General features: G+C 38.9%; 1 protein-coding gene across 2 annotated transcripts in view; it reads right to left on the bottom strand.

Annotated features, from left to right (window-relative positions):
• The window catches only part of BACH2 (BTB domain and CNC homolog 2), a 357,156-nt gene that overhangs the window by 96,243 nt on the left and 233,286 nt on the right, over positions 1–27,627 (bottom strand). The window lies entirely within an intron of this gene.

Raw genomic sequence — 27,627 nt, 5'->3', positions numbered from 1 at the left:
GAATGTTCTCAGGATTTTCTTCTCTCTCATGTAGCATCCCAATTCTGATTTGTTTTCTCCATTCTCGGTTTTCAAATTATTACTCTTTCTCTTACCAAATTCAGTCTCCTCTATTAGTCTATAGAAATTACTGAGTTAAAAATCATAATAGCTTGCATGTATAAAGAAACACTCAAAACTTGGTGGAGCATTTAATGTTCTAGGTCATGGATGGTGTATTCAATTCATAAAAAGTAGGAGATTTACAAGGGACATCTCATTTTTCCAGTTCATTTATGGGTAATACATATTAATGTGCCTACACTACAATAGAAGCTTGTGATGAAAGATACAAAGCCATAAATTCTTTAATGAAACATGAAATGAAAGAAAATAAAAAGAGAAATGAAAGTGAAGTGCAGTGGAAAGAGGAGTGGACCAGTGGTGTTTGGGGCTTTCAGTTTGGCTCCAGCATTGACCAACTTTGCGGATTTGGACAAACTGCCAACTTTTTTGGGGCCTGCTTCCATGTTTGTAAAATGAAAAGCATTAACTAGAAGACCAATAGTGTTCTTCCAGATCTATAATTCTATAAGTTTACAAAAGAAATATACTTGTTTGATCACAAAGAGTGTGATATTGTCATTTTAACTGAGAGATACTAGTTTTCTCTGACTTTCTAAAGACATTTATGTGCCCTGTTATGTTGTTGATGTTGCATGCCTTAACAAATTACCCCTGAAGAGGTGGTTACAGGAAATGCGGTAGACAACAAATATACAAGGAAACCACAGGCTTCTGGGAGAGTAGAAACTAGGACCCAAATCCTGCTCTTTCTGGGCTCTAAGAGAGTTGAAGTTCTCAAGAACAGAATTCATATTCTGGTAACAGGGCAAGTTGAGAAAAACAAAGATGTGGCAATATATGCAACCCAAGTTGATTAAGTAGGCTATGACAGTCACATAAACATGGACATCTGGTTTTTGGGCTAAACTTACCTGAGAGTTTTGGAAAACAATGAAAAAGTATTAGTTTTGTTCATCAAATGGTATAATCTAAAATGTATTACTTTCATGAAGCTGTTGCTAGACTTTAACCTGTCTGAGGATTTTCTTGAGTATATTACATTATTTCTGGATAATAATCCTTCATGCCATGTCAGTTTTACTCTCTTCCTCTTGGCCTTTACCACCCTTCCTTGTTAGTTCCTTTTGAAACATAATGAAACATACCTTTCTTCTTTCTTTAAAAATCAGTCAGCCCTTCTCATCCTCCAACTACCATGAGTGCTGCTATGGGTTGAATGTTTGTCCCCTCTGAAAATTATGTTGAAACTTAATCCCCAATGCAGCAGTTAAGACATATTGCCTTTAAGAGATGACTGGGCCATGAAGGCTCTGCCCTCATGAATGGACTGGTCCATTCATGGATTAATGAATTAATGGGTTATTGAAGGAGTGGGTTAGTTATAATGAGAGTGGGTCTGTTATAAAATGGGTTATTGAAGGAGTGGGTCTGTTAGTTATAATGAGAGTGGGTCTGGCCATCTCTTTTGAGCTCCCTCACCATGTGATGCCCTGTGCCACCTTGGGATTCTGCAGACAGTCCTCATCAGCAAGAAGGCCCTCACCAGATGTAGCCCCTAGACTTTGAACTTGCCAGCCTCTAGAACTGTAAGAAATAATTTTCTTTATAAATTACTCAGTCTCAGGTATTCAGTTAAGAGTATCAGAAAACAGGCTAAGACAGGTGCTCTTCTATGAACTTCCTTCAATTTGTCTGCTTTTTACTGACCAATGACAAACTGAATTCCGCTTGTCCTGTTTCCATTAGGTTTTCTTTTTTCTCTTGCCTTACTAGTATTAATTAAACAACATTCCTCTCTGCCCCCAACTCCTCCATGCAGCAAATCCTGAAATCTGCAGCAGGACCCATGGGATCTAAGAATGAAATGAGTTATAGTGACTAACAGAGCCCAGAATAGCATGGAGGAGTATGACAGCCAGTCTTTACTCTAAGCATTAGACAATGTGTTAAAGTATGTAGACATTAGCTGAAATCAGACTGTAAGGAAGCTTTCCAAAGGTTCTGATTTGGGTTTTGGCTGGATCTCATTCTTCTTTTTGCAGGCCAAAAAACCCCAGCTGCACATGTACATACACATATACCCCAATCATCTCATCATATGGTTCAGCAGTAAAAGTTAATTACTATTATTTTATCATAGTATGTTCATCCCCTCAAGAAGCTATACAGACCACAACTCTTATTACTCAAAGTATAGTGTTAATGAATACAGACTTACTCATTAATTCACTCATTCACTCTTCACTCATTATTGGGTCATATTCAGAAATGAAAATGTCTAGTAGTTTTGCAGGTAAAAGTATAAATCAAAAAAGTAAAAAAAAAAAAACTCACAGTGGGATCTGAAAAGCTGCAATTCACAAAAAAGTAGAATGTTAGGATTTTCAGACAACCTGTCATGTCTAGAGTGCTTCAGATGAAAAGAAATGAATATGTCTTGCAGGTAATGAAAAAGACTAAATTATAAACCATTTCACTTGAAATTCAAACTACATTTCTCCCAGAAACAGTGCATTAGGTAAATAATTCTGTGAATCAAACACTAAATTATTTAGTAATTGCTGAGTAAATTTCTGCTCTTATCAAACATGCTTTTTTAAAAAAGTTATTTACTGTAAAACTGTAAGGGTTAGTTCTTATAAAAGAAAGTTATGAAGTCTATAGACATTTTAGAGTGCATAGTGGTATAAAAATTACTTAGTTATTACTTTTGGATTGGAAACACTTTCTAATGTATCAAGACTAAAACTTCTTACTTTAAGTGAAAAGCAATCCAATTTCAGTATTTTCTAATGGAAAACTGCAGTGCTTGTCACTTAATGTCCCTAATGCCTTAGATAGCTAAAGTAAGGGCCTGACATGGAGCAGCTAAAACGTTTTGTGTTCTTTATTTACTCAAACACTCCATCTGCCTGCATACTAGTTAGTGCCAAGGGAACTGAAATTTAAGGCTGTTAGGAGGAAGCACTTGCAATTGTGTTATCAAATCCTTAATAGCTGTGAATGGTTCTTGTAATTCAGTATAAACTTCCATTTTCCTTGACCTTATAGGGGAAAGTTCAATTTATTGACAATGGTTTTTATTGCACTGCTGAAAAATATACCAAAAACTTTAAAAAGGGACAATCGTAACAAGTCCCAATTTTTGGCTAATTTTTGTCATTATTGTTGCTTGTTTATTCTTTCAAACAGACCAAAATAAAAATAACCCAAACTTCCAAAATATCCAATGATAAAGTAGTGGCAACTGCTAGCACTTTTCCTATATTTAAATGTAACCAGCATGGGCCAGGCATGGTGGCTCACGTCTGTAATCCAGCACATGGGATTGAGAGGCTGAGGTGGGCAGGTTGCTTGAGGCCAGGAGTTTAAGACCAGTCTGGCGAACATAATGAAACCCTGTCTCTACTAAAAATACAAAGATTAACTTGGTGTGTTGGTGCATGCCTGTAATCCCAGCTACTCGGAGGGCTGAGGCACGAGAATTGTTTGAACCCAGAAGGCAACGGTTGCAGTGAGCCAAGATTGTGCCACTGTACTCCAGCCTAGGCGACAAGAGTGATACTCAGTCTCAAAAATAAATGAACGAATGAATGAATGTAACCAACATGGAGAGTTACAGTCTGATACAGAAACTGAGGTGGAAGAAATGTTACAATGTTGATAGCAGGCTATATGTATTGGTCCAAAGGTGATAGAGAATTCAAGACATATAGCCACCAACCTAGAAACAATAAGGAAGTCTGACAATAACAAGTGTACCGACGGTCAGATCATCTTCTTTGGAAAACAGCTTGACATTATCTAGGAAAGTTGAAGATATGCATAGATTATGACCAAGTAATTCCGTTCCCAGTTTACACCCTAGAGATAGTCCTGCATATCTATAACAGAAACTATGTTTAAAGAGTGTTCACAGCAGAATCATTCAGAATAACTCCCAACTGGAAACAGCATCATGTGTATCAGTAGCAGAATGCATAACTACTCTGAGATATAGTCATATAATGGAATATAACAAAGTAATTTAGAGCCACATGCAACAACATGGAGGAACTGCACAAACCTAATGCTGAATACTGAGCTACAGAAACAAGACATAAGCTAATAACATACAATCTGGTTTTGTGTATGTCAAGTTCAACAATGGATAAAATTTAAACATTTAGGTATATATACGGTTATGGACTGACATGGTTTAGATCTGTGTCCCTGCCCAAAATGTTCAATTATAATCCCCGATGTTGGAGGTGGGGACTGGTGGGAGATGACTGAGTCATAGGGGTGGTTTCTCATTGTTAACACCATTCCCCTCGGAGTTATCACCTCAATAGTGAATTCTCATGAGATCTGGTTGTTTAAAAAGTGTGTGGCAACCTTCCCCCTCCTCCTACTCTGGCCACATGAAGATGCCTGTTCCAGCTTTGCCTTTCACCATGATTGTAAGTTTCCTGAGGCCCCCCCAACAAGCAGATACCACCATGCCTCCTGTACAGCCTGTGGAACTGTGAGCCGATTAAACCTCTTTTCTTTATAAATTACCCAGTCTCAAGTATTTCTTCATAGCAGTGTGAGACTGACTCATACATGGAGTAAATGTTGTCCTCTCAAAATTTGTATTTGGAAATCTTAATCCCTAGTATAACAGTATTTGGAGGTGGGGCTTTTGGGAGTGCTTAGGTCATAACGGTGGAGCCCTCATGAATGGGATTAATACTCTTATAAGAGATCTCGTCTTACTCTCTCCCTGCCATATGAGGACACAAAAAGATGGCTGTCTGTAAACCAGGAAGACAGCCCTTACCAAGAACTGGGTAATGCTGGCACCCTGATCTTAGACTTCTAACTTCCAGAATTGTGAGAAATAAATATTTGTTATCTGAGCCACCCATCCTACAGTACTTTGTTATGGCAGCCTGAACTAAGACACATATAAAGGTAGCAAAACTATAAAGAAAAGAGGTCCCATTTAGAGGGAGGCAGTATTCACTGGAAAGGGGCACTGTGGGGTTTCAGGGGTGGTCTTGCATGCTCTATTTCTTGACATGAGTGCCTAATTTAAGTTATACATTTGTTTTATGCACTTTTCTATATCTATATATTATATTATATATATATATAAGAAACCCAGTTTCCCCAAAATTAAAGGTTGTAGGAGAATGTTAACAATTTAAGTATTTATTGAGCACCTTCTTCAGGTTTTGTGATTTAATCACAAAGGTCCTAGGGTACACTTTGGGCTTCAAATGAAAAAAACACACCCACATCTTAAAGCCTACAACTTATGGTCAGGAAGGTCCTTAGAGGCAATCAAATCTAACCAATTCCAAGTTGTACGTTTTCAATAATAATCTACAAAAATGGGCCAAATACAGGGAGATGGTAAAAAATCTGAGCCCGGCCTTTGCTGTAAAACTTTTGTCAGGAATCTTGTGTTTTATCTTTTCTCTTGTTAAAACCAAATCACTTCATGTACTTCCATTTCCTTATCTATGCAACGAGGAAATAAACTAAGTGACTTTTAGTTCTAGTTTCTATGGTTCTATGAAAGTATAGGAACTTTAGGAAAATCTTGAAACATGAGCATTTCTAACTGTGGTTCCTGAGAAGACTTTTTAAGGAAGTTAGAGATGCTCAAAAGAACACGACCGTCTAGAAGAGGAAAATGCCATAACTTTTGAGAGAGATGAAGAAGAGAGGAAGAACCACCTAGTAACTCAACTTTTCCCCTTATAAACGGAGTCAATCCAAAGGAAGAATGAATAAAAGGTCAACTTCCATACATTAATGGAACATAGTGCCCATCAGTACTGAGCAATAGTTCAGCATTCTCTTCCCATGTCCAAAACAGTGCTCTGGTGTGCAGGACAGCTTCTCCCTCAAAAGCCATCTTAGGTGTGTGGCTCTGGAATTAAGCGGGGTGTCCATTCTCTCCTCTTGTCTTCTCCCAGCGATGTCAGATGAGAATACACTGAATACAGCGATGTCAGATGAGAATACATTAGGGGGCCAGAGAGAAGGCTGCAACTGGGATTTAACAATAGCATGGTACATAGACTGTCATCTCAAAAAGGAGATGAAATCAGCGGGTGAAAGGAAGCCTGCGTCAGGTCATCCAAGAGGCATGATTACTGCTAGTGGTGGGTGGTGTTGGGGGTCAGTGGGTGTGTGGATCAGGGAGAAAATGTGCAACTAGGTATGGGCAGATGTGGATATAGAGCTTTGTGATCATTGCACTGGTCTTTTTTTATATGTTGACCCTTTGCTTTTGCTTCTTTTGTGTAATCCCCCAATTAAGAGTGCAGCCAAAGCCTCCATTTATTCTTCTGGGATGGGTCATTTTCTACCATTAACAAGCCTTTTTTTCCATATTGTCACTTCCAGTTTGTCTCTGGTACTACTTCTTTGTGTCTATGTTCTCCATTTATATTCATTTCTCATACATCAATCTCTGCTTCCTATTAGCATTAGCTTCGTGCCTATAAGGAGTTAGAGGACAGAGAAAAGTCATTTCTTTTCTGCATTTCTCTTTATCAGGGCATCTGTGTGAAATATTCTCTCCCAGTGTCCCTTTCCCTCCCTTTCTTGCCAGAGAAATATTACCCTAGAGCTTCATGCTGCTAATGTGAGAAGAAATTGTGAACAGTGATTAGGAGGCTAAATGAGGGTGGTGGAACCTATTTACTTCATTAAGGTTCCTTCAGGGAAAATGCAAGGATGGGAAACTGAGAGATAAGGGTTAATACTAAAAGAATAACATCCATTTGACTCAGAGCAATCTTCAGTCTGCCTGGATTCTATCAGACACCCTTCTCCATGGGGAAATCATTACAGAGAAATGACATGCAAAGTGCGCCATAAAGCATCTGAGTCAAACCAGAGGGAGGATGACTCAACGGATCATTTTACATTTTAATAGAAGGCACTGCAGATTTGTACCTAGTGCACAGTTCAATGCAGGGCTCAAAACTCCTCCCCAAAACTTCTTCATCAGGTGGGAGGGGAGTTCCCAGAGCCTGACAGAAATTATTCTGTCTTAGAAAAGAACCAAGTCAAAACTCACAACAGAGAATGAAGACTAAGAAAAGACAACAGATAGTCAAATGCAGAAAAGAGGGGAGACTGCAAGTCTCATTCCAACTTTTGCATTTCTGTCAAACCTAAGATAGCCTGAAAACTGAGCTAATTAGTGGACTTCAAATGTGATAAATGGGGTGGGGGAGACGGAAGGAGGAATGGAGGGAGAGAGGAAAGAGGAGAACACTACCAAAGTGCTATAATTAAAGAATTGTGTTCTGTAAATTAGTTTTGCAAGATTTTCCCATGATAATTACTGTCAGAAGTTTGCCCACCAGGTCAGTGACAATGGTGGGCTTGAGTTTCCATGTGAAGTCAAGAAACAATGTATTAGTCATGCCATTGTTCCTGGTATATTTTCTAGGCCAGGTATTGCTTATAGATGCTAATACGTATAACCTGTCAAAGTTAGATTCATCTGACCAGGAATGACGATGTTAAGAGACCAGATTGTCAAACCTAACTTCTTCTTGGGACGGGGGTGGTGGTCACCTCTAGACACACTTTTGTCTGCTTATACATAAAGAATATCTATAGTTTCACAGCTGTTCATCTGCCTGATCTCTACTGATGCCTGCCCCACCTCCTGAGAGGGCACGCAGCTTACAGGTGGGAAAGGAAACAGAAGTGAGTACTGAGCCTTGACAGAAATACAGCTTTCACAGAAAAGGTTCTTAATAAAAGGAAACTTGATTTCACACATTGGGGTCTTTCAGACAACACAATTCTGTTCTGAAACATCATCTCTGCAGGGATGCAAGCTAGAACGAATGAAGTTTAGATTGCAAGATGGTTCACCTGGTAACTAAGAAAACTGAAACTCAACACCAAAGGCAGGTAGCATCTAATGGGGCAGCAGTCATCTAGCTTGAGGGTCATTCAGGTACTGTTTTGAGAAAGGTTTGAGTTCCACTGAAGCCTAGGCACTCCCGAAACCCACTCCTGTTTTTCCACTTAAAAACGATTAAAACCATGAGGTGGCAGTCTGTTAAGTCCCATATCAACCAATAAAAGCATCTGGACCAACTGTCACCATGAAGGAGGTCAAACGGAGCTGGAATGTTAACACGCAGGTGAAATGCCCTCCAGAGAGCATGGGGAAAAGGCAATGAAAAGGAATGGGAGAAACAGAATGTGCTTGGAGCTTTCCAAGTCCCTGTCCTGTCCTTGGCAGCTTCTCAGAATGATGATCATCACCAAAAGGTAGTGACACACATGCTACATGACACTTACTGTTTTAAGATACAGATGGTATTATATGCCTATACCACTGTCACTCACACGATTTCACCTCACAGAATATGCTTCAGATAAAGCCATGTATATTAAGGAAGATATTTTTTAAAAATTCACTCATTATAAAAACTCAGAGTTGTACTGCCGTGGGAAGAGACAATACCCCCCTTTCCAAATGGTAAGGAATGAGTGCCACAAGGGCTTATTGGCCAGGTGGTACCAGAGAGACACACTGTTTAGCACTTTCTTGACTCTATCATTCACCCGTTTTCCGTTTCTCCTTCCATCCTTAGATAATGGGCCTCCATTTGAATCCTTGCTCTCCTGCTTCCTAGCTGCATGGCTTTGGGGCCATTAGTTAGACTGTATAATCCTTGGTCTTTCCATGTACAAAATAGTTATGTGAGGATTAAATGAGATAAAGTATTTAGGATGGTCGTTTTACAGTAAACACTCTACAAATAAAAGCTATTCTTATGAAAAGAAAGTTTATTTCTATGCATATTATATACATTTGTAATTCTACACATGCTGAGAATTTCTTATATTGAGTCAAATCTGGACTGCATGAAGAATAATGTATATTTTTGTTTGTCAGATTCTCCTGCTTAAACCTGGGGAAGGGCCAATTTGCTTAATTTCTATCCAAGACCTGCAAGAGAATGACGGGATAAGGTGTGCATTCTGGTACTTGCTGGCAACAATGGCCATGAAACTATGTAAACATCCTTCTGCAACATCCCCTGATGACTGTGAAGGTCAAATAAGGCAACAAATCTGAGACCTTCCTGAGACGTGCAGAGTACTCTGCTCACATCAGGAATTATCCTCACCACTATCTGACTAATCCTACACATAATTATATAAAGAATGTCTGCTCTTATGGGCACTTAGCCCTGATACAGTTCACTCTCATGCCAAAAGAAGGCATCTGGCAGATGGGGAACTTGTATTGATTCTCATCTGATAACATTTCCTAAAAGATTCCATCCCTTCAGATTTGTTAAAAGTGCATGCTTTGAATATTTTACCCTCTCATGATGGGGTTTTCCTGTTTTCTCTCTCTGTTACCTTTTGCATATATGTTTTGCACAAATCAGAATCTTCTTTGATCATGAGGGGAAGGATCTTGCAGTGGTGACAGGTCAGGCTCCAGGGCCAGCCTGCCTGCATCTGAACCATGACCACAATGCCACCTCAGACAAATCATGTGAGCTCTTCGAAAGGATTTCTCATCTGCAACCCAGTGGTCATGAAGAGTAAGCAACTTAAAACACAAACTTGGGAAACAGAACAACTCCCAGAGAACAGTAAGTACCCATTAGATACTGCATATATATGCATACGTATATGGTCTACAGAGGTAAAGTAGTACAGGGTTTGTAGCTGGAGGCCCTGGTGCCACACTGCCCAGCTTTAAATTCTGACTCTGTCATTCATTAGCTGCAAAACCTTACATAAGACGTTTAACTTTTCTGTGCCTCAGTTTTCTGATCTGTACTAAAATGACCTGATAAAGTGTACCTATCTCATAGAACTGTGAGGATTAAAACACTTCACATGTTGTTTGCTCATTAATTCACCAATTTAACATACAGTAACTGGTCCATCAAATTAGTTCTTTTCCAACAAATCCAATTTTTCCCATTCACTTTCATTTCCGGTTTGACAATGACTTGCCTTTTCTTCACGTACTTCCTGCTTTTGGCCCTGCCCACCTAACACCCAGACTCTCCCATCCTGCTGCTTCCTACCTCTGGAAATTACAGTAGTTCTCTAACTGCATAGATTTAGGGGAACTGCAGTGGGCTCAGCCATCTGCATTTTAACCCCATGACAGCTGATTGAAAACAGCCCTACAAACCAGGACTTCCTGCCCTGCCACTTCTGAGAGCAAGGGGACTTGGGCAGCTTATTTAAGTCCTCCAGTCCCTTTATGTGTGAAATGAAGATAAAAACTGTCTCCTGAGAGATTGTTAGGAGATTTAAATGTGATGGCTCAATCTCTGACCTCCTCAGGTCTCGATGCAGTAATGGCATTCTCATTGAGGCCTCCCTAACCACTCTACTCCATTTAAACCACAACCCCAGCCGCCCGCCTGCACTCTCCATCCTCCCTCCCTCTGTATGTTTCTTCATAACGTTTTCACATCTCACACACACTATATTTTACTCATATTTTGTTAATGGCCTATTTTTTATTTTTATTGAGGGCAGGAATTTTTATCTGTTTTGTTTACCATTGAAGCCACAGAGTCTATAAGTGCTACGCACATAGGAAACACTCAATACTTACTTAATATGAAAGTGACTAAAAAAGACTTTTCCTAGATCCCAACAGGTCCATATGTCACTTCTGTTTTGGCTGAGGTCTCCTTCCAGCCTGTTTCTTCACACGTCTCCCTACACTCTCCAGAACTGCCTGTCTTTTCTGAGCCTCAAGGTCGCCTTGCCTATCCATTTATCCACAGAAAACTCTGTCCATTTTGAGCAATGTGAGCATTAGAGGAAACTAATGATATAACCTCTAAGATACACAGCCAAGATAATGGGATGGTACAAAAGCAAAAGAAAGGCTAAGATTAACACAGTGAAGGAAAAGCTCCCATTTGCAGAGATGCTGAATAGAAGGTCTTGAGTGTGCTTTATTTCTGAAGCTCTCTGGGCTCAAATACTCACAAACCCCGAAACACATTCCTTTCCCATTGGCTCTATACAATGTGGATCCTTGCAGAGTAGAATTAGGCTGTTCTCTCTTGGTAAAAGCTTGTATGCTCCTGCTTCTGAGAGATGACTCTGATTCCCACCCCCTTATGTCCACGGCCTCCCATCTCAAACTGGCAGAGGACCAATTATGCCCTTTCTTTCTGCAGCCCTCAGGAAACGGCCAGCACACAGGACCCTCAATAGCACCCTCAGAATGATGCTTTCAGAATGTGACGGAGACCACGGCCCAGACCTCTGCTGCCCGAGGACTAGACATGGCTCTGGAAGGCCTGGGTTTGAGAGAAGATGGTAAGACGAAGGTTTCTGACTTTCAAATGAAAATCAGACCAGAAGGCCACAGAGTTACTTTTCCTCACCTACAGGTGCTTTAGTTCTACTCACAGTAGTCTGATGACAACGTCCTCTTTAATAATTTATAATTTGAAACAGTAAGACATTGGAGCCAACACAACCAATGTAAAAGCAAACCAGTCATGACCTTCTTGGGAAAATGGAGGTGCATTTAGAGAGGAACAGTCTTCTGTGGATGGTTTTCTGAGCAGCTTAGCAAATAATTGATTAAATAACAGCATATGCATTGTTAAATTCCCTATTACAATGCTTTTAAAATCTTTGAAAGAAAAATGCTCATCTGTTAAAAAAAATTGTATGTTTCTAAAGGAGACACTTGAAAACCAGAAAAAGTAATCACCTTCGTAAAAAAATACCAAAATGGAACAGCAGAAGTTCACATAAAATGCCCGACAATGTTTCTTTTCAATAGAACTCAGGCTGACTGAAAGACATTCTTGCATTTGGAGCTTTTACTGGTTACCTAGGTTGCAAAGGATACCAAAAGAGACACCAGGAATTCTTAGTTAGAACGCCAGTCAAGGAAAAGTTCACAATCCTTTCAGATTTTAAATCCTGTGTCTGTGAGGGGAAAAACCATTTAGTATTTTAGACAATTGGAAAAGAAGATTAGACCAGACTTTGTCTATAAAGTTGTACTATACCCTGGGTTACACTCATCAAAGGCTGAAGGAAATGGCTGTTATTCTCTTTTAGAAACTGTAGTTACATGGCGACTGCTGGTTGTTTAATTAGAATGGAAATTGATGCAGAGAGAAACATACCAACTGTATCTAGTATATTAGCCTGATATTAACAACTAGCATCTGATTACTTACAATTGACTGTATTTTAAATCTACTAAAATCTCTTAATTATTCTTATGTGCCCATAGTCACTGCTTTCTCTTAAGGCAACATGAAATGCTTAATGATTAATATACCAATTTCAAAAGCTTTCTTGTACAGATTGGACTAGACTCTGTGTTCTTTACAGAATGATCATTACTTAATGAACTCAGCACACTGTACATTCTCCAGCCACCTGAAACTCCCAAGTATTGTGTGAGCTTTTGGCCAATTAATTACCAATTACAACATCATAAAACGTTAGTACAAAAATAGGAATAATGAAATTTAATTATACATTATTCTTCTGAGTTGCTGAAAATACCATACAAGACTGATTCTGATTAATAATTCATTCAGCAATAAAGTATCAGGAAAGATAATTATGCAGTGCCACAATTCTCACACTGATTTCTATAATTACAGATTACAACAGTGTTAGCAATTTAAAAGGTTAGAGAGCTGTGGTAATTTGCTATGTCATCCTCAGCTATATTAATGTCTCTCTTTAAGCACCAAAGATAATTGAAAATATAATAATGGACCGAATCAGATGGCTTGCCCATGCTCTCCTCACCTAAAACATCTCCAACCTGAGAACATTAGTAAAGTTCTTAATAATTAGCCTATTATTTAGTCCCATAACACATTTGGTTTATAGCTAATTAAAGAAAGACAATATATAGAAATACATGCCAAAATATGCAAACATAGATAACCTGTAGAAAAGTTACAGGGATATAATCACATTTGTTATCTGATATGACTATGAATACACATATACGTAGACCTGTATAAATACTTCTTAGGCAATTAATCACCAAGCCAAGGGACACACATAATAAAAATCTCTGTCTTTGGCAATACAGTTGAGTAAACAGCACATGAAGAGACACAAAGTTTATCTAACTACCCTCTCTGGGCGGTTTACATACTGTGACACACCAAACTACTCTTGCCTTTGAGTTCTTTTACATCCTGAGAATGAAATACACTCATCTGCTAGAAATACTCAGTCTGCTCTGCTTGCATTCCTTGGGAAAAATCCTGGCTGGAAATTGATGGCCTCATCCCATAACCAGTATTTAAATGAGAATTTTCACCTGGGGATGAGCCCAAGTGAACTAAACATACAGTTCCACAGATATAAAAATCACTTTCTTCTTCGCTCTTTCTTCTTGCTATTTTTAGAGAAGAGATTTGTAAGACATCTTGGCTTTACTCTCTTGAATGCCTTAAGTATCTGACTAACTTCATGTTCAACTAATATGGAGAAACAGATGGAAAATTTACTGGGACTAAAATCTTAGGCATTATTTAAATGAGCTCCTTGCAGAGTCTTTTGTGTGTCTTATTGGGACCGGGGGTTCCTCATTCTGGAGTATGCCAGGGTCTGAATTCACGATTTCATTATAGCTGGCCCCAACAAGATGATAAAGGAAGACAGGGTGAAAAAACAGTTTCATTCCAGTGGTAGAAAGAACTTGTAGATCATCTGATTGAATATGCTCTTTTAAAAATTGTAGAAATTTAGTCTCAAAGATACTAAACAATTTACTCAAGGTCACAGAACCATTTAGTAACAGAAACAGAAGAAAAGCCCAAGCATGTCTGATTCCCAGGTTTCCACTATATTTTATTAAAGAAAATATCCGAGGAGAAGGGGCATGGTGAGCAGCATATGGAGACATTTTTTGTTCCAAAATTAACCCTGTTTATGTATATTTTATTTCTATGAGGGGATTGTAAGATTGGGGGTGGGTAGAGGAAGCGTCATTCTAAGAGAACACCATAGAACTATAACTCTTCATGTATTTCCTTAAGTGAAAATAAAATAGGTTTCCTTTGAGTCAAGAGAACAATCATAAAACAGAGCATTGCTTCTAATCAGGTTTCTTCCTGGGCTACATGCAGGCAATTGGCACAAGTTCACATGGTAGGATAGCAAACTAGATATAAATTTCCTTCACCTTTTTCCACCTACTTCCTTTTAACCAGGGCAGTAAAACAGGTTCCCTGCAAAACCCATGCAAACTTGCTGGTGGATTCAGTAGGAGACCCCTCGCAGTTGATACTGCTCCCTTGTTAAAGTAGTAGACATTCAAGCTTGTAACAGGGGATAAAAATGGCAAGTGGACTTTGGCCCTACATTTCCAAGGTCCTGTATGATTTTGTACTTTGAACTCTTTTTTTTTTTTAACATTTTATTAGGAAGACTTTTAAATTGACAGAAGTGTTTAAAGAATTTTACAGTGAACACCTACATACCCACCCTTCAGATTCTATGATTAACATTTTATTATTTCATTACATATCCATTCATTTATATCCATTTTTTTCAGAGTATATCAAAGTAAACTGCAGAAATCAGCACACTTTCCCCTAAACACTTCAGCAGGATATCACTTGCTAAAGATCAGTTTACATTTTTTTTTGAGGCAAAATTTTCATACAACGAAATGTACAAATCTTAGGTGCACATTCACTGAGTTTTGACAAATACATATACCTCTGTCAACCAAACCTTATCAAGCTATAGACTATAACCATCACCCCAGAAAGATCCCTTGTATTCCTTCCTAGTCATTCCTGTCCTCCAAAGGCAATCAGTGCTCGAGTTTGTCTAACAGAGATTAATTCTGCCTGCCCAGAAACAGTTGAATTTTGAAACTTAAAGTGGCTAAGTGTTGTTCTGTTTTTCTTCTTTCAGTCAACACACATTGAGCACCTACAAAGAGACACATACTCAAAGCAAGTGATAACAAAATAATTATTCCATTAAATTAGGAAACTAACATCCATGGTGGTGAGAACCATGGGATTAATTATACCTCAAGGGCAATTTAGATGCACAACCAAAAGGGAAGACACATACCACACCCTGTGGCTATTACCCATTTGGAAACTTGCTGACTCTTCAACAGTAAAACAAAACACATACCCAAGCCCAGTGAAAAATGAGGCTATGTAGGATCCTTGGACTAAATGTGAAAAATGAGGTGGAAGATGAACTATTATAACATGCCAAGCTTGTAACCTATAAAGACACAGCCCCAAGTTTTGCAGAAGTATAAAATCATGAAGGAGGCTAGCTAAAGAGCCGAAAGTCTCCTCATTTATTTTCTTTTAACTTAACTACACTAGTCAGTGGATTATGCCCTCATTTTCCAGCAGCTAAGTTATTGTCAAGGAGATAACACTCTTGTTGGAAACAGCATTAGATTACCTTTTTCTGCAAGAGCTTAACAGCATGCTTCATACATCAGTCATTAAAACTGGATTAAAAGGTTCTCCTACAGCAACTCTGATAGTCTTTTTTTTTTTTTTTTTTGAAACGGAGTTTCACTCTTGTAGATTGGAGTGCCATGGTGTGGTTGGGGCTCACTGCAACCTCCGCCTCTTGGATTCAAACATTTCTCCTACCTCAGCCTCCCAGGTAGCTGGGATTACGGGTATATGTCGCCATGCTTGGCTAATTTTTGTATTTTTAGTAGAGACAGGGTTTCACCATGTTGGTCAGGCTGGTCGCAAACTCCTGACCTCAAGTGATCCACCCGCCTCAGCCTCCTAAAGTGCTAGGATTACAGGTGTGAACCACCCCATACCCGGTCTCTTTTAAAAGTTCATTAATCCCTGTTGTGGATTGAATCATATTTTCCCTCCTTCCAAAAGAAATGTTGAAGCCCTAACCTCCTGTAGCTCAGAATGTGGCTTTATTTGAAAATAAGATCACAGCAGATGTAATTAATTAAGATGAGGTCATAGTGGAGTAGAGTGGGCCTCTCATCCATTAGGATGGGTGTCCTTTTAAAACGAACTCCATATGGAGACATAGACACAGGGAGAACACCATATAAAGACAGAGGCAGAGGTTAGAGTGATGCGGCTACAAGCCAAGGAATGCCAAAGATGAACGGTCACTACCAGAAGCTAGGAAGAGGGAAGGAAGGATTCTTTCCTACAGGTTTCAGAGAAAGCATGACCCTGACAACGTCCTGATTTTGGACTTCTACCCTCTGGAACTGTGAGGAAATACATTTCTGTTGTAAGGTATCCAGTATGTGGTACTTTGTCATGGCAGCCTTAGGAAACTAGTACAACCTTAAAGAAGATTTCTTTTCCCTTTTTGATAATTGCTTTAAACAAAAGTATAATTTACATGCATAAAAGTATACCAACCCTAAGGTTTTCTTCCAAGTAAACACATTCATGTAACAACCACCCAGATGAAGACTACTACCAGCACCCTAGAATTCTCCTTCATGCCCCATCCGAGTCATTATTTCCACCAACAAAACTGCTATTCTAACTTCCGTCACCTTAGTTTTGTCTCTTTTTGAACTTTAAAGAAATAATGTATGTGTGTCTGGCTTCTTGTGCTCAACATTACGTTTCTGAGGTTCATCCGTGTTGTTGTATATAAGAGTGGTTTCCTCTAAAGATGATATGAAAAATATCATTAAGTTTTTGTTTTGTTTTGCTTTGGTTGGTTCAAATTTACTAAAAGGAATAAAATGGTAAACATTGGAAATCTCCAAAAATCTCCCCATCCCAGCTTCCTAGTCACCTGGTTCAATTTTCTAGAGGCAATGAAACTCTATCTCAAAAAAAGAAAAAAAGTTTACATAGTAAGCTATAATCTGCACCCTTCTTTCACTTAAAAATATATTTCTTCATTCTTGCTTTATGGTTTCATAATATTTAACTATAAGGGCATGGTACAATTTATATAACCAATTCTCTATTGACTGCTATCTGGGTATTATGATATTATAAACAAGGTATAATTTTGTACACATATCCATACATTCTCCCAAATGTGGAATTGCTGGATCAAAGGATATAAGCTTTGTAGTTTTGATACTGCCAAATTGTCCTCCATTGGGATGGTACCAATTTACTCCTGCCAGCAATGTACAAAAGTACTCCTTTATCCATAGTCTTGCTAATAAACTGTGTTATTAAACTTAAAAAAAAAACAAACCTGCCTGTTTGGCAAGTAAAAAACAGCATTTTATTATAGCTTTAATTTGCATTCATTTTTAACAAATGACAATGGATATATTACATGTTTATGAACAGCTATTTATATATCCTCATCTGTAAATTATTAATAGTCTTATTCTTTTTAATTTTTTTCCTGTTGTATTGTTGGTCTTTTTCTTAGTGCCTTGTAGAAGCTCTTTAAATATCAGGGAAATCAGTTCTTTCTCTAGATGAAGTGCAAAAATATTTTTCCTTTTTTGCCACTTGTTCTTTTTTTGCCTTGGTTTATGGTGGTATTGGCTTCTCAGAATTTTTTGATTTTTGTGTCACTGAATTCATTTTATGGCTTTCCCTTTGTAGTTTCTGGATTTTGTGTCATACTTTGAAAGGCCTTCCCAATTTGTAGATATAAACAATTTTCCCCTGAATCCTTTTAGTACTTTTAAGGTTAATTTTTTTTCCAAGTAGTTTTGAAACCATTTAGAATTTATCTTGGTGTAAATACAAACCACCAAAACTTTCTTTTGCCCAGAAGGCTATTTATTTGTCCCAGGACCATATATTGAACATCCAGCTTTCCCACACTGATCTGAGATGCTTCCTTAATGTAAACTAAAATTTCAAATGTATGTGAGATTATTTCTGGACTCTATAAGGTACCACTGACTTACCTATTAATGCCGATTCAAATATATATGTTTCTAGTACATTTTAATATCTAAAGAGCAATTCTCTCTCTTTTTTAAATTCTTGGCTATTTTTGATTTTTTTTTTTTTTTTTGAGACAAAGTCTTGGTCTGTCACCCAGGCTGGAGTGCAATGGTGCAATCTCAGCTCACTGCAACCTCTACCTCCCGGGTTCGAGCAATTCTCCTGCCTCAGCCTCCTGAATAGCTGGGATTACAGGCAGCCGCCACCATGACCAGCTAATTTTTGTATTTTTAGTAGAGACGAGTTTCACCATGTTGGCAAGGCTGGTCTCAAACTCCTGACCTTGTGATCTGCTCATCTTGGCCTCCCAAAGTGCTGAGATTATAGGTGTGAGCCACCGTACCTGGCTGATTAATTTTTGTTTACATGAACTTCAGCATCAGCTTGCTTGGTTACAAAATATTCTGTTGGTATTTTTACTGGGTTCCTGTTAAATGTGTGATGTTGAGGTTTTCTGTCCAAAAACATGGATTGTCTTTCTATTCATTCACATCTTTTTTTCTCTACATTTCAGGAGAATTTTAAAACAGTTTCATTCATTTATGAGAATAAAGATTTACATCTTAAGGATTTCTTGAGTTCAATTCCTATATGTATACACATTATATATGTGTGTGTATATTTTACTCGAACTTTTCTTTTTTGCTATTGTAAATAAGATATTAATTTCCATTATATCTTCTAACTAGGGGTGTTAGAAGATAACATTCTTCACATATATGAAGAATGTTAATTTTATACTCCATTAGTACTTATTGGATGTTATTGTTTCCAGTTGATTTACAGAAGCAAGCACACAATCCAAGTGTGCAATCATATCACCTGCAAATAGCAAACATTAACCACTTCCTTTTGACTTTTTACACTTCTACTTTCTTTCTCTTGCACTGCACTGGCTAGTACATTCAGAACAATGTTAAAGAACAGTCATAACAATGGGTGTCCTTGTTTTCATTGTTTCTGACATAACATGGCTTCTAGTGTTTCCCTATTACTGGGTATATTCCTCTGGGCATACACCCTGTAATGGGACTGCTGGGTCAAGTGGTAACTAATTTGACCCAGCAATCACATAAACACTACATGTACTAAAGCATGATGCTAATTTTGTAATAAATAACAAATAATAATATATGTAATAATTTTATGTTAATGAGATATCCAGCACTTCTGATTTTATGAAGTGGTTTTTAGTGAAAAATAGATGTTGAATTACATCAATGCCTTTGCAGCATCTATGAATATGATCAAGTAAGTGTCCCATAAAGATATATTAACATGGTAAATTATATTAATAGGTTTTTCCAATATTTATCACTCCTGGAATGAACCTCATTTGGTTATGGTACACTGTTCTTTTAAAATGGTGCTAGGCTCTGTTTGCTAATATTTTATTTAGAAAGTTACATTTGTGTTCTTCTATGGTGGTTGGTCTTATGGATTTTCCTGCTCTTTAGAAGTCAGTGACTAAATTATATTAGACAACTGTGGATTTTTAAATTTATTTGTAAAAAGTTGGGTAAATCAGGGTTTATGATTCCTTTGTATTATATCTCTTATTTACCTTATTTTTATTATTTCTTCTATTTTACTAATCAAATCAGTTAAAGTTTCCTTGTCTGTACGAGGTTTTCAAATAATATTCTTTTTGCATTTATTAATTCTTTAATTTTTCAGTTTTTGAATTCAGGATTTTTTGATATACTTCTATATTCTTCCTGCTATATTTTAGGTTTGTTTTATTGTTCTTTTCTAACGTTTTGAGCTATATGCTTAATTCATTTATTTCCATTTTTCTTATTTGCCAAAACAAGTATTTTAGGCCATGACTTCCCTTCTGACCACTGCTTTAAGCTGCAGCTCCTGGATTCTGCTAAAGAGACACTGATTTAGATTTTTTTGGTTTTATGTAACAGATACTTACCTAACGATTGCATATAAATAAACTATGGGAAACTGATCATTTAAAAAGATGGTAGCAAAGACCACTAAAAGAATCCAGCAGTGAGTCTGCTGTAAAGAATAATTTTTTTTTAGACAGGCTCTTGCTCTGTCACCTAGGCTGGAGTGCAGTGGCATAGTCATGACTCACTGCAACCTCCGCCTTTTGGGCTCAAGTGATTCTCCCGCCTCAGCTTCCCGAATAGCTGGGACAATAGGTATGCAACAGTGCACCCAGCTAGTGTTTTGTATTTTTTGGTAGAGATGGGGTTTGACCACATTGCCCAGGCTGGTGTTGATTGTACTCTTGGGATAAAGCGATCTACTCACTTTGGCTTCCCAAAGTGCTGGGATTACAGGCATGACCATTGTGCCCAGCCAAGAATAATTCTTTTGCTGCCATTCATGGTGTACTGACCAGGTGCACTAGGCACAGTGTGGGCTACTGTGAGAATAAACATGAAGGGGTCTCTGTCTTTCCATCGGTAAGGAAACCACACCACACATTAGCACATAAAAACACATAATCACATACACAAGATCACAGAAGCCTAAGGACAAGTCATACAAATAATAAAGAGATACAACCTTTGACAAAAAATAATTTCCCTTCTTCTACTCAAAACATACATACCTATACTCTTTTTTTTTTTAAATGGGAGAAAGAGTCTCTTTTATTGTTTTAACCAACAGAATTTTATTTCATTAAGCATGTACTTACATTCATATTTGTCTACAAACACAGTCAGTAAGGAAACAAAAACACGCATTAATTTAATTTATACTGACCTAAGTTGCTCTTCCAACTTTAACTTAAAAGCAGTTCACAATAACAGTATTTGTTTTTGCATAGAATATGGATCAGAAGAGATGTAGAAAAGCTTGCTGGGAAGCTCTTGTAAGTAAGTCTAGGTGAGTGATGATGATGGCTTTGACTAGGGAGGAAGTGTTACAGTGGTAACCACCACCTGATGTGGCATGCATTTCAAAAGCACAGAGGTACAGCTGATGGAATTTGTTAATGGACTCAATGTGGGGTAAGAGAGAATGAAAAGAGTTAAGGGTAACTTTGAGAATTTTAGCTTCAGCAATTACATGAATGAGGGTGTCATTTATGAAAGGGACAACTCCAGGGGAGGATGATGTTTGGGGGACAGGGCTGAAATAAGCTGTTGCTTCCTGGTAGCTCATCTACCCAAACTCACTGTTATGGTTTGAATGAGTACCCCAAAAGTTCACGTGTTGGAAACTTGATCCTTGAGACAGCAGTGTTGAGAGGTGGGACCTGTAGGAGCTGATTGGGTCATGAGGGTTCTGTCTTCATTAATGGATTAATGAGGGAGTGGCTTTGTTATTACAAGAGTGGGTCTTTATAAAAGCTAGTTTGGCCATCTCTCATAAAACCCCTCACCATGTGATGCCAGCCTCCAGAAGTGTAAGAAAATACCTTACCTTTCCTTCCCTCTCCCCTTTCCTTTCCTTCTTTCCCTCCCTCCCTCCTGCTCTTCCCTTCCTTCTTCCTTTCTATCTTGCTCTCTCTTCCTCCCTCTCTGCTTCTTTTCAAATTACTCAGTTTCAGATATTAAGTTACAGCAACAGAAAACAAACTAAGACACTCATCTCATTCACCTCTCCCATAAGTTGGTTATATTCAGGTTTCACTGATCTTTGTCCTGTTTACAGCTTCATGCTGTTGTATGTTCCCTTTCCACACCTGAAGTGTCCTGCCTACTCTTCTCTGGCAAATACCTGCTCATCCTTCAAGAATAATCACAAATGTCAGCTCCTTTGGTTACCTTTCCGACTCCTGCAGGCACAGCTGGGAGATTCATGCTGGAGCTTTCCAGTCTCCCATCACAGTCTCAGAATTGCTTATGTGTCTGTCTCTGCCACCCGGTTAAGTTCCCCAAGGACAGAAGTTATGCTTTTTTCTTTTTTCCCTGGAGCACAATTCCTGAAATAAAGATGGCTATTCAGTAAGTGTTTTCATTCATTCAATCAATATTGACTGAGTGTCTACCATGTATAATATATAATACCATGCAGTGTTCCAGGTACCTGAGGATATAGCAACGGACAAAACAAAGTAGTACTTGTCATGGATGCTTCATTCCATTGGGGAAAAGGGCAATATATGCACAAATGAATCTATAATGACATGCTGTAGAGAAAAGAGGCAGGGCCAGAGAAGTGACAGATGTCGGTGGTGAGGTCCTGTTTTAAATACTGTGGTCATGGAAGGTCTCATTTAAGCAAATACTAAATGAAGTTTACTCCCTCAGGAGTAAATCATGCAGATATCTGGGAAAAGCGCCTTCCTGGCAGAAATAAACAGCTGGTTCAATGGCCCTATAGCAGGAATAGGCTTGATGCTCTGACGACTCAAAAGGCCAGAGTGACTGGAGGGTAGTGGCCAGTGAAAGCTGCAGAGGTAGTCCAGAAGTGAAGAGCATGCAGTTTGAGGTAGGGGTTTGGGTTTTATTCTAAGGGTTATGAGAAGCCAGAATAGGCAAGTGGTGGGACCTGATTTTCACTTTAAAAGTTTCCTTTGGTTTCCACATGAAAAATGGGTTGCTGTAGGTTCAGACTGGAAGCAAGAAACCATGTTAGGAGGCTCCTGCATCAGTCTTGGTAAGCAATGATGGTGGACTGAACTAGGGAAGGAATGGAAGAGTGGACAAAGTGCCCGGATTTGACAGGGAGAGTTGACAGGATTTGCGAGTGGATTGGATGTGGGGTGAGAGAATGGGAAGAGTTAATGATGGCTCCGAGGCTTTCAGGTTAAGTGGCCAAATGAATGGGGGTGTCATTTATTGAAATAGGAAACCCCAGAGCAGGATCAGGTGTGGGGGATGAGGAGAACAAGTGTTGGTTTTGGATATGTCAAGTTTGAAGAGTTGAATTGCCAGCCCTGTGGAGGTAAGCAACTGAACACAGCCTGAGATTCCAGGGCTGATTATAGAGAGAGAAATTTGGGAGCCTTTAGTATGGAGGGAGCCTTTAGTAAAAGCCACAAGACTAGATGAGATCACCAGGGAGTAAGCTCATGTGGGCTGAATGAATGAATAAGCAACTTTATGCTCAGGAAGGTAACTGTTATCAGGCAGATAACATCTGACTCTACAGAGACTGGACAAAGAGATAATAAATACAGGGATGAGAGGGCACATAATTAATTTTTTTCCCTGTCAAGATGGCCAATCCAGACTTTTCCCTTAGACACTCAGAAAAGCCTGCATTGGGACCGCAGGACTCTCTGGAGCAACTTTCATTGCTTAACTTGTGTACAAGGTGTGTCAGCCTACTTCAGGTGCCTTGGTAAGTAAGCCCTTTTCTGGGTGAGCATCTTATCGCAGCATGCTGTACAGGCTGGAACCCATGAGAGTGAGTCCCTTCAGGAAAGAAATGACATTAACAGATGTACACAATGTGTTTCAAATTAAGAAAGGGGGAAGATCACAAATACAACATCTGTAACACTCTGTACGTGCAACTTGTCATCTCTATTGAAGAAACAGGCAGGCAAGCTTCCACAACTAACATAAAACAATCTTTGCCATAAATCCGTCGTGTATTTCTCAAAAGTCAAAAGCAAGTCAGTGGGTTCGTCAATTCTTTTGGTTACTTCAAATATCCTATTACCAATACCCAAAACTTCTCAGGCCCACAGGACTATAATCTCATTTAAAAATAGTAAAAGGATGGTGATGCAAGAGGTATCCCACTGTGGAAAATTTCTTTTGCACGCTTTCTAAAATTAATATTTCTTTCCAAGAACACAGGGTTTTGTCTGTCCCTTATTATTTTGCTTTTTAATCACGAGGCACTAAAAGTTGGTATATTTTTAAAGGCTCCAGCTTCCCTAGACTTTTTTGATTTCCATTCATTCCCAAAGCATTACAGGTTTCTCTTCCCTAAAAACCATGAGGACTCTATTCACATCTGCTCCCCTGCTCCACATCAAAGTTATCCCTCCGTATCTCTGTGTAATCCTCAAAACAGAAAATAAAGACCGCAAAATGAAGTCTCAGTATCTCATGTCTTCCCCAGTATGCCCATCCATGTCTGAAAGAGTAAAATTTCTGTTTTAGAATGACTTCTGGCTGCCAATGAGGGCTCTGGGTACCTTGAAATGGATGAATGAAAACACACTCAAAGAAGAGCAAAATAGTGTGGAAACTTGGAAAGATGGAAAGATTCAGTCATTTAAGCATCTAGGAAACATTTAGTGAGTGTCTGCCACATGCCAGCCACTTTGCTAAGTGCTGGGTCACAAACACAAGCCTCTGGAGCTCATAATATAGTGTCTGACTAGGCATATGCCATCAAGGATTGATGAGACTCTTCCCAGTAACGGCAATGCCTGAACTGAATTCTAAAGGACAAAACAGAAATTATCTAAGAGAAGGCACAGGGGAAGAATCAGTTAATATTTGTGGATCCCTAACTGTATTCTCTCCCTTGTAAGCTTGGTACTAGCTATACAAAGATGAATATGGTATACCTCCTCCCAAAAAGAAGACAGAGTAGCTATTTTGAAATTTCAAAGGAGCTAGCTAGAAGCAGCATTTGATTTTTCTGCATGACCCTGTGGGTGATATCAATACAGAAAGTACTAAGGCTGGAGCACACTAGATAGTTGATTCAATGGGCTCTTTCAGATGTTTTTTCCATAGACCTATAGAAATACTTCTGTAAAAAAGTTCAAGTTTATGAGCATTCAAAAATGAATGTATCACAGCTACTAGAATTAGGTGATGACTTTTTTTTTTTTTACATTGTAATTACAAGAATAAAGGGAAGGGTGAGGCTAAACCATATTCTTATGCCTAAGCAACTTAACAGAGGCCAAGGCCAGGCCTTGACCAATTGGTCATGTAATTTCTTTTTGTTTTTTTGGAGATAGAGTTTCACTTGTTTCCCAGGCTGGAGTGCAATGGCGCAATCTTGGTTCACTGCAACCTCCGTCTCTGGGTTCAACCGATTCTCCTGCCTCAGCCTCCTGAGTAGCTGGGATTACATGTGCCTGCCACCATGCCCAGAGAATTTTTTGTATTTTTAATAGAGATGGGGTTTCACCATATTGGCCAGGCTAGTCTCGAACTCCTGACCTCAGGTGATCTGCCTGCCTTGGCCTCCCAAAGTGCTGGGAATACAGGTATGAGCCACTGTGCCCAGCCTGCCCATGTTATTTCTACAAACCTTTATCCTTTTGGTACTTAGAGGCAGTATCAGGGATGGGGGGCAGGGCGTGGGAAGGGCCTACAATGTAACTGTTCTGTGCCATACATCCAGGTTCCTTTCCAGTTGCTAGTGAGAATCCAGTATCAGCTAGAGTTATAATGGCAGATCCATGGTCCTGGAAAGGCCCTGGAAAGGCTGAGGCAGGCAAATGTTTCCACACAAATGCCCTACTCCACCTCATTCATTCTCTTGGATGTCAGTGCTCTTCTGCTGACAGAACCCATACTTTATGCCCCATTTCCCCAAATCACTTACTTCTCTCCTCTACTCATACAGTCTCCTTGATGCAGCTGAGCAGTAACCTGTCCTGAAGTTCCTAGGAGTATTTATATTTTGAGCGTGAGTTCAGTTAGTGGATAATCGAGGAAGAAAAGGTCTTGTCAGTGTCTCCTACAGAGTCACGCCATCAATCCCTGAGGTAAGCAGGGCCCAAGTTCTCTCTAGCACACCCCAAAACCAGAACTTGGATTGGCACTCCACTTTATTTTCTGAAGTCATGGATCTCAGGGCTGGCAAACACAATTCCAGACAATTGATTCTTAAAGGTCTCAAATAATTTGGTGTCTTGAAGGACTAATCTAGGAGCTCCCCTGAAAGTCTCTCAGTAAATCTCTCGTTAGTATTAAGGATTTCAAATAAAACCTGAAGCAAATGGAGCATCTGTCTAGATGATAACAGGCTTGACTCATAATCCATGTTCTATTACTGACGTCTGTGTGACACCTAGAAATTCGGTGATAGTTTATCTGCGTCATATTCCATGAAGTGAGGGTATAATAATGGAGATTAGTCTCAGGTCTAGGTCTTTCTATTTTTATTTTACTTAGAGACAGGGTCTCACTTTGTTGCACAGACTGGTGTGCAGTGGTGTGATCGTAGCTCACTGCATCCTTGAATTCCTGGGCTCAAGGAATCCTCTTTCCTCAGCCTCCTGAGTAGCTAGAACTACAGGTGTGTGCAACCATGTGCAGCTAATTTGTGTGTGTGTGTGTGTTTTTTTTTTTTTTTTTTTTTTTTGTAGAGACAGGGTCTCACTATATTGCTCAGGCTGGTCTTGAACTCCTGGCCTCAAGCAATTCTCTTGCCTTGGTCTCTCTTGGGCCTAAGCCTTCATGCTGCCATGGCATGTCATCATATGGTATTGCACGCTTGTTCCAACTAGGAGCCAGGGTAAAGGAAAGGTCTCTGGTGTCAATGTAATATGAAACTTGATGTTCATTTGCCATTGTGGCAGTTTCTAGGAAAGATCCTAAGAACTTCTGGGCAAAAGGCTGAAGAAATATAATGGTTTCTTGGGAATTGAGGGTTGAGGTAAACATTTCTAAAATGTGCAAAAAGTTAATTTTGAAAATCTGCTGCTCATTTGTTATAACTTCAGAGTTTCAATTTTAATTATTTTAAAAATTCCCTCTAACAAGCACACTTTCTGAATGACTACTGCCTCATCATTTGGCAGCCAACTCTTGAAACCTTGGCACTCTGAGCAATAATTATGAGTATGTCATAATGTGCATCCTTTGAGTTACTGTTTGTCTGGGAAGAAGCTGAAGGATGTTAAGTTAAATTTTTGGCTCTAACCCTCACTAGCTCTTTAGATTTGTAACAGCTCTTGCTGACCTTCAGATGCTTTTTCTGTAAAAAGGGGGTAAATAGAAACCAACTTGGAGGGTTCTAGTGAGTATTGTGTTAATGTAAGCAAGATGGGGAACTCAAAAGTTCCTTTTGTTGTTATCCAGAGATTCCAGAGTAAGCAAAAAATAGCTAGCTACAGCTATGAGGCCATCTGATGAGAAATGATGAAAAACCAACTCCATATGCACCATCTCAATCTGATCCAATCATTCCATAAACATTTATTGAGTGCTTAGGTGCCAAGTTATTATTTTAAGTTTTGGAGACACAGTTACTATATTGAACAAGATAGAACAAGGTCCCTATATTCTCGGGTCTTATATTCTAGCTGGGAAAAACAGACAATAAACATGTATGTAAGTAAACAATAAACTATTAAGTAGTGTTAAGTGTTATAAAAACAAAATAGGATGCTATGATAGGAAGTCACTGGGTGACTATGGATCACAGACCTCTTTGAGGTCATGACATTTAAACTGAGATCTCAATGACGTGAAGGATAGCCACAGGAGGGTCTCTGGCAATGAATCTCTGTGTGGTCTGTGGAACCCCTGGGAATACCAAGACCCTTTCAGAATGCCAGTGAAGTCAATGCTGTTTTCATAGTCATACTAAGATACTATTTGTCTTATTCACGGTGTTGACATGTGCACTACTGGTGCAAACGTTAACGGTGGATAAAACTGCTGGCATCTTAGCATGAAACAAAGCAGTGGCACCAAACTATTAGTTCTTTACCACCACATACTCACCATAGAACGGGGTGCCAGTTTCACTTATAAAGGGACTTGATCAAGCAGTAAAAATTATTAAATCTCAACACATAACA

The sequence above is a fragment of the Saimiri boliviensis genome, chromosome 4 (assembly GCF_048565385.1).
Source record: "Saimiri boliviensis isolate mSaiBol1 chromosome 4, mSaiBol1.pri, whole genome shotgun sequence".
Classification (NCBI taxonomy): Eukaryota; Metazoa; Chordata; class Mammalia; order Primates; family Cebidae; genus Saimiri; species Saimiri boliviensis.
Note: the sequence above shows the minus strand (reverse complement) of the source record. Positions and strands in the feature narration are given on the sequence as shown.